Genomic DNA, 11,992 nt, shown 5'->3' on the forward strand with positions numbered 1-11,992 from the left:
CTGCAGGTCAAGCTGTTGTTCACCATCTTAGCTGTAGAGGGCGCAGCATCACTGGCCCTCATGTGGGATCCAAACCGGGGCCCTGCTGCTCAGAGCTCGCGCTCCCAAGCCAACTCTTAACCAATGAGCCACTCAGTCAGCCCTATTTTGTGGTTGATTAACTGAGGCCCAGGGAGTCCAAGTCAATTGCCACACCTGCCTACTTAAGCTAAATTAAGTACTCCTTGATTCTAAGCATTTTTTGTTTAAATGAAGGAAAGGTCTTTACAGCTAGACAGTTATGAGTCTGGAACTGGAACCCAGATCTCTGGGCCTTATGAGATCTGCCTCCTGTCTTCATAGTAGCTCATGCTGCCAATCTGTAATAAAGCCCAATTCAAAGTGTGACCTCTAATATTCCACCGTGCTTCCTCAGTCATTAGCCTATTATCCTCATTTATTTTCTCTGTTGCACATATGGGCAATTGGTGAAGTTACTTTGTTTACTTATTGTTGCTCTCCCCTGCTAGGTTATAAGTGCCAGGACAGCAAAAGTGCCTGTGTTCTTCATCTCTTTTTCCCAAAGCCTGCAAATAGTAGGCAGTCAGTAAGTGTTGAAAAAATAAACTGAAAAGTTAAATTATTTTTGGCTGTTGCTACAGGTTGAATCCCTGAACTTTGGATCCTAGTTGGGTCTGCTCACAGTCTCCTTAGGATTCCTTTTTCATTCCCCCTAAAGATTGAAAGCTGATAACCATAAGTACTGGGGATGGGATGGGAGGTGAATTTTTGACCCCATCAGCCTTCCTCTACTTTTAGCACACAACTTATAGAAAAATTTAAGGTGTGACGCTTGGAATGAAAGCAAGGAGAGACTGGGACCAGAAAACAATGTTTTGGTGAAAATCTCACCTGCCCACAGTTCAATCTAATTGATAGATTTTTGACTTACTGTACTTCTATTTCAGTGTTACTGTGTTATAGAATATCTCTGCTTTATGAAGACTTTTTATAGTTTCTGGTTCATGTTATAGATCTGAAACTGCTCAGTATGCATTTCTACTGGAAGTCTTATACGACTACAGTGTGTACTCAGCTCTTTCACTGACTATTGAATTGGGAAAGAATGAAGTGAGATGCTTTCAGCCTGCCTTCTCCTCTGTGGTTATGCATTGTAGTTCTTGATCAATGGAGTCTTTGGGAAAGAGGTTTTAGAGGTCTTAGTTTTAGTTCTCTGTTCTCTTAATGACCTGGCACAGAGTAGATTCTTAATACATTTTATTATCAAGAAATTGTCTATACATTTTATTGTGTATTGAAAGGAGAGGAGTGTCCTCCTCAAAGCCCCCCAGACAAGCAGAACTAGGCCTAGCATCCAGCTCTCCTTTCTCCCAGCTCCATTCCTCAACACCCAACATGCTTCTGCCTCCATCATTCCTTGGACTTGGAAACACAAAGTAGTACCTTGAGATGCTCCAGGGCCACTTCATTCAGTGCGCTGAACGTGTATTTTAACCGCATTCAGAAACAAACCAGTGCTTCAGACTCTACCCCCAGAAATTCTTATTTAATTTTAAAGGTTCCCCAGGTGAATCTAAACCAGTGGCTATCCAACTTTCAAGTGTATCCAAATAATTTGGAGGGCTTGCTAAACCCAGATTGCTGGACTCACACCCAGTTCTGGCTCAGTACATCTGGGATATGGTGGTCCAAGAATTTGCGTGTCTTATAAATAAAGTTTTAGGTGACGCTGATATCGATACTTTGAGACTCACTGTACTAAAAGTGACCAGAGTAGATATTGGGCTACTCCCAGCCTTGTCACTTTGTGGGCAAAGGACCAAGTTTTCTTGGTCTTTGTATCCAGTGCCTAGCTTAGAGTAGGTGCTTAGTGCTTGATAACTGATAAATTGGTAACAACTTCAGCGGAAGCTCACTCATCAAACAGCTGCCTAGTTTACCGTCCTCGAAGCTCATGGGTTGAGGTGGGAGAAGTACTGCAAGAAGATCATAAATGTTCTCCCACTAAAGAAGGTGTTAAATGAATACCTACTTGACATAGTAGGGCTGCTTTCATCTGACTTAACACCTTAAAAGACGAGGAGAGCCCGCGGGTTTGTGTTGTCAGTCTGCAGACCTCTGCAGGGAAATGGAGTAGATGTGGTCAGCGTGGGCTTGAGGGCAGAGCTGAGGAAGTGGAAGCAACGCCAGAAAGACCTTTTAAAGTTAGAGCCATCCAACAGTGAATTGGGCTGCTGGAGGATACGATGACTTCCCCTGTCACTGGAGGTGTGCAAGCAGAGCCTGGATGCCTACTTGGCAAAATGTTTTAGAATCTAACCCTGAGAGTCAGTGGTTTGGGACCATCTGTTCAAGTTGTCTCTAAATCTGAAGTCCACCTGGAACCTCAATCACATTCCCTGGGCCCCCTTGAAACCCAGGACACAGAACAGTTCGCTGTTCATAGAGGCAGGAAGAAAGGCTAAGGAACATCATGAGATTCTGCACCTTCCTGTAAGAACCCAATTACTGAGAAATTTTCCTAAGCTTTTGTTTTTGCCTACCAGGTGCCCTCCCCAGTGCCTGGGATAGGTACTCAACAAAGTTTGCTGGTGGCCGTGCTGCTGGTGGTCAGGAGGTGCCTGGTTTGTACTGGAGGAGAGGAACAATGTATTCTGGCAAAGGAAACAGCAATAGGGAAAGGATGGCAGTGAGGATGAGTGAGGGGTGGGGAGTCTGGAGGGGTGGGAGTCTATGTGCTCAACAATGGGAGACTGGAGTATGCAAAGATAAGGTGGGGAAATATTGGGTTGTCGGAAAAGTCATGACATGTTTTTCCTACGTTTTTCGCTGCAAAAATGCATCATGACTTTTCCGACAACCCAGTATATTTAATGGCAGGTAAAGGAATGTGGGTTTATCTTGTGTCTAGCCGGGCGCAGGCTGGAATGCTAGCCTGGATGAGTCGGTTTGACAAAGGCTTCTCAGATTTTGGAGGCTGCTCTACTCCCTCTCCGCCCCCCAACCCTTTATTCTCCTCTTTCTCCTCCTCACTGTGAGCTCTCCCTTGAGTTCTATTCTGAACTTAATGGTTTTTCCATCTCACTATGGACAGTTTGCAAACTCTCCCTAGTTTGGCCTGGGTGGGGCTGGGCCCAGAGCCTGCTCAGGCGAGATGAGGAGAGTAGGTGGTTCCCAGCAATAAGCAACCCACAGAATTGTGTCTGTTATTTAAGAAAAGTTTCTGGGTTTTCGGCTAATTGCAAAAATACATAATGGATGCTTTTCGCATCTGCTAGTTATTCTGGAACAGGCCTGCATCCAAGAGCAAACTTTAAACAAACAATGAGATTATGGAGCTTAACCATTTCAATGTGTAACAGAAAAGAAAGCCAAGGCCCCAAAAGTTACATTAACACACATGCACTCAGACACAAGCAATCACACCAACAGATACATACACATACAAACATACAGATGCACACTTTGGCACCAGTGCTCACAAATGCATACTAGCACCTAGTACATGCATGCCTGACGACTTGCACACATGGGCCCAGTCACTGGTACCAATATACATACCCTCAGACACATACACAAAGGCACATGCATACACTCATAGACATGTATACAACTACACAGTTGGGTAACACAACCACACGTACACACAACACCAGACGTGCACTCTCACAAATCATTTTTACTGCAACGAGTGGTCCTCTTGGTGGGAGAGTGGGTCCTCCCAGGCCTGAGGTAAAGCAAAGCATTCAATCAACTGGGTATTGTCTCTGAGTGGTATCAGGTGTAGTTACTCTGTGTGGCCACCAAGGGGCACCCAGGATCCATCCTGCATCCACCTTTCCCTGGTTCTGCCAGGCGGTCAGTGGTTTCTGCACCCCCCACCCCTCAAGCCTGTACCTTCCTGTTCCAGATCACTGCCCAGAACTGGAAGGCTCTTTGCTCCCAGCCCCGACCTTATGGGACCCAATGTACTCATTCTCACTTTTCTCCTCTCCCAAACCACTGAAACAACCACAGCTCCCCATCCCTCCTTCCTAGCTGAACGCGTACATTAGAGCTCCTGCTCAGTCCTGAGACTGCTTCTTGGAGAACTGGATCTGTCAGGTCTTGATCATAGTGTGGCCTTCACCAAAAGCTGCTCTTCCAGGGCCGGTCGAGTGGCTCAGTTGGTTAAGAGCTCGCTCAAGAGTGCGAGCTCTGAGCAACAGGGTCACCGGTTTGATTCCCGGCCCAAGCTGAGCTGCTGCTTAGCTGCCAACAGGTGGCAGGATGGCTCAGCTAAAAAAAAAAAAAAAGCTGCTCTTCCAGGAGCAGCTGTCAAAATCCCACTTATTTTTCAAAGTCTCTTTCAGTATCTCTCAGGATGGACTGCAAAGGTTAGTAATGAATGAATTATTGGGTTAATGCCCGTTCAGCACCTGACTCTGCCTTCCCCACTGACCCCGGTGAGAGAGGTCTCTCACCCTCCAACACCTGCTTCCCAGCTCTTTTTGTGTGTGGTTATATAAAACAAATCCAGGCTTCCAAACACAAACTAGGGTAGAAAGACCCACATGTCACAAAGTCATTCCCTTTCAGCATCCCTAACAGGTAGCTACCCTAGTAACAGAGAACTCACTCCTCCCCGAGCAGTCCTCCTCACTGGGTGGCTCAGACTTCTAGAAATTTCCTCTATGTTCCTTCTCCATAAACATTCTCAGAGCTCCTTCATGATGGACTGTGGCAGGCTCTGAACAGACAAGACTTCTGCCCTTCAACAAGCTAACAGTCTGGTGAGGGCCTTTAACCAGTACAGCATGTAAGTAGTACAGTGAGTACAAAGTGCGGGGTGTGGGAGGGGGGGGGGTGAGGAACTTTCTAGAGGAGTGGGCTTGGGAGTCAGGGAAACATTTACAGAGGGAGTGAGAGCTGACCAGAGACTCAATAAGAACAATAATTACAGTTCTGTTTGTTGAGAGTTTTCTGTGTTTGTGACTGCTAATCCTCATAGAGGAAAAATTTCAACCCAGGTCTGCCTGTCTGCAGTCTGAGAGCTTACCCACTCAGCCAAAACACCTCCTGTGACATAAACAAAATACGAGTTTGGGGGCAGGCAGGAAGCAGAAGGAAATGCCAGGTGTATTAATTTTCTACTGTGTCACAAGTCATCGCAAACTTTGCATCTTTAACCAATACCCACATATTACTTCACTGTTGTGTAGGTCAGAAGTTGGGGTCCTCTGCTCACAGTATCACAAAGCTGAAATCAAGATATCAGCTGGGCCTGGCTGTCATCTGGAGGCTCCTCAGGAAAGAATCCACTTCTAACCTCATCCACACTATTGGCAGAATTCAGTTCCTTAGGGTTGTAGGACTGATGGTCACGCTGCTGGCGGTCATGTTGCTGATGGTCAGGAGGTGCTTGGTTTGTATTGAAGGAGAGGAGCTGTGTATTCCAGGGCACTAGAGTAAATGGGGTACTCCTGGCACTAGAGGCTGGGCTCAGGTCCTTTCCACGTGCCCCCTCCATTTTCTGGACAACAAAGGCAGGTGGAATCTTCCTCGTGCTTCGAATCTCTGACTTCATTTTTGTCACCAGTTGGACAATCAAGTTTTCTGTGTTTGCTTATAGATGCACACCAAAAGTTAGAAACTAATAAAGTATGTTTTTGTGTAATTTTGTTCATGTCCTTCACTGAAAAGCTGGTGGTTACTAGATTGCATTTCCTTTCTTATACCACTTTTTTCTTTTCCACAGTTGTTAACTTCCTTTATCTTTCCCTCATGTTTATCCAGTCTTTCTTTCATCCAGCCTCCCTCTCTCCCCAGAGACCTCCTTCTAGCCTTGTCTGCCAGTGTCCAACCCTGCTGGACATCTGTCATCTCGACTTCCTTTCACAGCTTTCTGCAGGGGGCCCACCCTTTTTGGAAACTCATGTTTTCCTCTTTTATGGTTTATTTTCATGTTTCTCTAGAGCACATCCTTCAAGTAACCACCTAAGGAAGGGTACATAGGACATAATTATTCTTACTCCTTATATGTCTCCATGTGTCTTTATTATATCTTTATAATTGATAGTTCAGCCTATGTGGAATTGTAGATTGAAAACTATGTTTTCTCAGCGCTTTGAAGAATTTCTCTAGTGACTTCTAGCATCCAGTGTTGCTGAGAATTCTGAAGGCATTCCAGTTATCATGCTGTGACCTTTTAATTTTTATTTTTTTTCATTTTTCTCCCCTCTGAAAGCTTTTAGATCTTCTCTTTATCCCTGTGTTTAAAAATGTCAGGATATTATACTGTAGTGTGGGTCACTTTTTTTTTTCCATTCATGGTGGCAGCACATATTGGATTCTTTTAATATGGAGACTTTATGAATTTTGTTTATGGGGAATTTTCTTATGTAGCATTTAAATAATTCCCCATTTTAATCTGTTTTGCTGGAATTGCCATTTGTTGGATTTTTAACTTCCTTTATGTCTCATATTTTTTCTCATATTTTATTTATCTTTTGTTTTCTTATCTCCTTACCTTTTTATTTCACTCTCTGAGAAGTTTTTTTAACGTGAAAACATTCTATTAGCTATTAATTTAAAAATAATATATATATTTAAATTTTTAAGAGCTCTCCCTTGTTCTCTGGCTGTTTCTTTTTTCTTCATATCATGCAGTTTTTGTTGATACAATACTTCCTTGAATCTTTATGAGGATACTAATAGAACTAAAAAAAAAATAGTTTTGGTTCTTTTCTGTTTCTTGCATTATTTCCATTTCCTTTGAGGTCATTTTATTTGTTTGTCTTACTCTCTTTCAGTTTGAAGTCTCTCCTCAAATGTGTGGTAAACTTTGTCCATTTATATTTAAGAATGAAGAATTTAAAAGCTTGCTGATTAGGCCAGCTGAGTGGCTCGTTGGTTACCAGTTGGCTTGGTAGCTCAAGCTCTGAGCAGCAAGGCCCCAGTTCAGATCCCACATGGGCCAGTGACACTGTGCCCTCTACAGCTAAGATGGTGAACAACAGCTCAACCTGGAGCTGGGCTGCCGTGAGTCACCGGTAATGGCGTAGGCTGCAGTGTGGCTGCAGTGGGCTGCTGTAAGCTACTGTGAGTGGCCGGCAGCCAGCGTGAGCTGCGGTGAGCCACTGTGGGCAGCCACCCAATGGCCAGTGACTGATCTGCCTCACCCAGGAAGAGCACAATGATAATACCAACATGGGCCAGTGAAGCGACGTCCTCCACAACTAGACTGAAGAACCAAAGGACAGCAACTTGTCTGTTCCCCTTCCCTGATTCCCCAGCACTGTTCCCTCCCACAATTCCCCAATAAAACCTTTAAAAAAAAGAAAAGCTTGCTGATTAGCTGGTACACCTTAGGTTGACCCGGTGTTATTATAACAGGGAACTTCCTTCCCCCACTCGCACCTCAGTGTTAGAACATGAAGTTCTTTCTTCTGGGTACATTAGATTTCTCCAGGAACCTCCTGATCTCCCACCTGGAGAGCAGACCCTGTTGTCTTGGTGCTCTGTGCCCAGGGGTGGGGAGAGACTGTCAAATGTACAGAGTAATCAATGAATTCCTATGTTTAAGTTCTGTGTCTTGCTGGTTCTTCCAAGGCTTCCTTTCTTGGCTATACGTCCCTCTGTGTACATGCTACACAAAGGCTTTCTGTGCCCTGCTGCATCAGTCACTACTCCTCCATCTGTTTTCTATCGTCCTGAAATTTGTTGTAGTATCTTGTCTACTGAGGCTACTTCACCCATTACCTTTATTGTTGCCGGTTTATATGCTTTTTATTCCTTAAGAGTCATTTTAGAAGGCTTTCAAGAAAAAGGGGAATGACACAAGCAGTCAATTTATCATCCCCGCTAACATGTCAGCCTAAGCTTTCTTCCATCCTTCTCATTTCCACACTGGCCCAATCGTGACATCCTCAAAGTGCGTCTCAGGACTCCCGTGCTCACTCTCTCTTTGCCTAGCTCCAGGCACCTTTTCCTCACCTTTCAAGGCTCGCTGCTCCTCAGGAAAGGACTGGAGATTCCTTTCCTCTGAGGGCACATGTCATAGGAGGACTTCCAGGAACACAGTCCCAACTGGTTTAAACAGAAGAAATCAAGAGAGAATAGTGGGATTTTTAGTTTAAGGATTTGGTTTGAGGAAAGCTATAGCTTAGGCATGAGCTCAGTTCTTATATGTCTTGAGCCCATAAAATGATCCCATGTTACTCCTTGGTGATAACGGCACAAGAGTGACTCCTGGCTGCGACGGGCCAGCTGTGACGGAGAGGCTGCTGCTCCTCTGCCCTACACCCTCCATCCCCAGGCCTGGACTTGTGGCCTGTGATCGCTGAGGGGGCCGTTGCTGTCCCTGACCTATGAGACTGTAAAGACTGGATGCCCTGGAGCTGGCTCTGTATCCCAGTCCTTCATGGGACAGACCTACTGGACCTGGGTGCTCTCCCTAAGACTGTCTCACCCTGTGTCCCAGCGTCCTGAGGGCTCCACCTAGAGCAGGGGTCGGCAACCTTTTGAGACAGAACGTACCCAAAGAGCCGCATGTGGCTTGCGAGCTGCAGTTTGCCAACCCCTGACCTAGAGGATGCCCTGCCAACAGGATCTGACCAACCATCCTGGTTTGCTCAGTACCGAAAGGCTTCCTGGGATGTGTGAGATTTTCAGTGCTAAAGCTGGAAGGTCTTGGGAAAATTGGAAAGAATTAATCACCTTACCTGCAGAGTACTATTCCCCTACCCCTTACACCTCTGCCCCAACCTCAGACAGGTTTCCATAGAGATAGGCTTTGGGCCTCACTGACTGTTGTAAGCTGAGTGCCCAGGGTCCCAACTAGGCTCCTCTCACCAGCTCCCAAATACACACTCACTCCCACCTCTTCCCCATGGCTGAGCTCTAAAGGACAGTCCAGCTTCTCCCTGGGCAGAAGCTCCTCTGCAGCCTGTCTTACGGGGCCCCTCAGCTCTGCTTGTGCCCCCAGAGACTGAAGCTGCGCACATCCAGAGGCAGCTATGTCCCTCACGAAGTGCTTTCCTGACGCTTCCCTTCAATGTTCCCAGCAATGACTTCACATAGATCAGGTTGGATTCCTCTTCCTCATCTCAATAATGTGATAAAATAGTAATGATAAATAACATTTACAGACCACTTATTATGTGTCAGGTCTCATGCTAAGCTCTTACTATGTATCATCTCATTTAATCCTCAGAACGACCTTGGAGGCAGGTATTATTATTATTCCTATTTTATAAATGAGGAAATTGAAACTCAGATAGGCTAACTTGCTCAGTCACACTGCTAGCAGAAATTGCCAAAATAGAACTGAAACCTAGGAGCATCTGATGTCACAGTCTAAGAATTTTAAATGATCTTGAAATGTCCAATTTAAGTCCCACCTCCTCCAGAAAGTCTTTGACATAAAATCCAACTCATAATGGCTTAACTCTTTAGGGCACTTTTTTTTTTTAACTTAAGAAGTCCAGAGAGGGTAGTCCCAGGGCTGGTGCAGTGACTCATAGATAACAAGGACCATCACTCATCCCATCTTACCACATTATCATCCTCAGTAGGTGTGATAGATTATATTTTCCAAAGATGATGTAACAATATCTCCCATTCAATTGCTCTTCTGCAATGTGATCTTGCCATTCACTCATCAAGAGGTAGAGTCTAATTCTCTTCCCCTTGAATCTGGGCTGGCCTTAGTGACGTGTATAACCATAAAATGCAGTGGAAATGACATTTTGAACTTTCAAGGTTAGGTCATAAGCCTTGTAGCATCTGTCTGGGCCTTTTTAAATGCTTAGTGTTTAAACATTTGCCCTTGGAAGCCAGCTACCATGCTGTAGGACACCCAAGCCACATGGAGAGGCCATATGCAGGTATCCTGGTCAAGAACTCTACCTGAGATCCCACTGGACATCCAGCATCAACTAACTGCCAGCTATGTGAGTGATTCATCCAGGTCATACAGCCCAGTTACCTTTAAATGAATCCTGCCCCAGCCTCCATCAGACTACATCCACATAAGAGACCTCAGTGAGAACAATCTAGTTGAGCCTGGTTAACCTACCGAATGGTGAGAGGTAATAATAAATTGTTGCTTTAAGATACTGAATTTTGGGGGCAATTTGTTATGCAGTAATAGATGATTGGAACAGTTGGCTTTCTTCCTCTAGCGTGTTGCCTCAAGTTACAAGATGGCTGCCTCAGCTCCAAGCATCATTATAAACAACAACATCTAAAACCAGAAGAAAGGGAGTGAGTATGGAGCAAAGGTTTTCTCCTTGATTGACTTGAAGGAGGAGGAAAATCTTACCCAGAATTCCCCCAGCAGAATCCCCCATGTATCTCATTGACCAGAACAGGGTCATGTAGCCTCTTCTTACCACTAGAGAGGTTGGGTATGATCTCCTTCGTGGGAGGTAGGCAAAAGAAAAGGAGTCTGGGAATGACTGTTGGGTGGGCAACCAACAGTGTCTGCCATACTTGTCTTCATTCTAGGAGAAAGAAGAATCAGGTGGAAAAATGACCTCATGCTAAAGAAGGAGCCTTCACTGCTCCTTCCAGAAGTGAATCTGCCTCCATGGGAACAAGTTTATTGAAAGCTCCTTCTTTAAATAGGAAGCGTGGTTTAATGGCTGGAGTCTTGCTCTGAGAGGCAGAACCTGGCTCTACTGTTTGCTAATGGTGCATCACTTTCCCCTCCTGTGCTCCACTTTCATCATCTGTACATTGAAAGTATTCCTTCCAATTCCTTCAGACCCGGAGAAGGCATGTCAGATGGGAAGTGCTGGCTACTTAATGTATGTGGAGGCTATGCATTGCCCAAGTCAAGCTCAGCGGAGCCTGCCTCTAGCCACAGATGTTGGGATTTGCCAAACAAACCCTAATCACTTAATGAGAAATGAAAATGGTGTCTGGTTCCTCCACTTAATTGCCCCTTTGAAAACAACACACAGGAGGTTTATAGTAATCACCATAATCGCCTCATAAAACCCTGAGAATTTGATGACTGACATGCCTCATTTCTGGGAGGAATTAGAGGCAAAATTAAGGCAAGGAATTCCTGGCCTGCTTTGGCCTTGGCTCCCTGGAATCCAGGACTTTGCCCACAGAGAGTCTGCCACCCTGGCCAGTTTCCTGGCCACTGCCAAATATCACTCCAAATGCTCCACTGCCAAGTTCCCTCCCAGGCCTGCTCCTTGGGCCTCTTCTGTCATTGGCATCACCTAAGGAGGTAGACCAGATGTACCAAGAAGGCCCACCATTCCTTAGGGTCAGATGGAGGGCCTCAAGGAGGAGATAGAAACCTTCCTAAGTCTGAGCTGAAAGACAGGAGGAGCGCTTGGGGAACACACAGGCTGTCCCTGTCCTGTGGAAAGCCGCAGCTCATAGGTTCTCCTGAAGCCATCCAGTCTTGACCTGGGTGTCTCCTACAAGATGTTATGACCTCCTGGGACTAAGATACCCTGAGCAAGGAGGTTCACACTCTGCTCAGCAGACATCTGTTCCCTTTCACTTCCTCACAACTGGACTCACAACCACTGAGTGTCAAGGTTAGAAGTGTCCTCTGGGTTTGCCTCTCCAACTTCTCCCCTTGATAGTAATTCCTTTCTCTCTTCCCTCTCTTTCCTCTACTCATTCATTGAAAAATATCTCTTAAACCCTTCATGTGTGTCAGAAACTATCAATTCTTACCACAGTAGCCAGAGTGGTCCTTTTCAAACCTAAATCAGATCAAGTTACTCCTCTGTCACTCTCCAGTGACCTCCCAAATAAAAGGGAAGGCCAAGCCCTTCCAGAACTATCCTGCATAGTTCTTGTGTCCTGCCCTTTGCCCACTCTGTTCCAGTCACACTGGCCTCCTTGCTGTTCCTGCAAAACGCCAGGGCCCCTCCTCAGTCAGCACATTTTTACTTGCTGTTCCCACTGCCTGGAATGCCTTCTCTCATGTACGCAAAAGCTTCCCTTCCTTTCTTCCTCCCTTCCAGGTCCTTCCTGACCT

Source organism: Hipposideros armiger, unplaced genomic scaffold (genome assembly GCF_001890085.2).
Source record: "Hipposideros armiger isolate ML-2016 unplaced genomic scaffold, ASM189008v1 scaffold_605, whole genome shotgun sequence".
Lineage (NCBI taxonomy): Eukaryota > Metazoa > Chordata > Mammalia > Chiroptera > Hipposideridae > Hipposideros > Hipposideros armiger.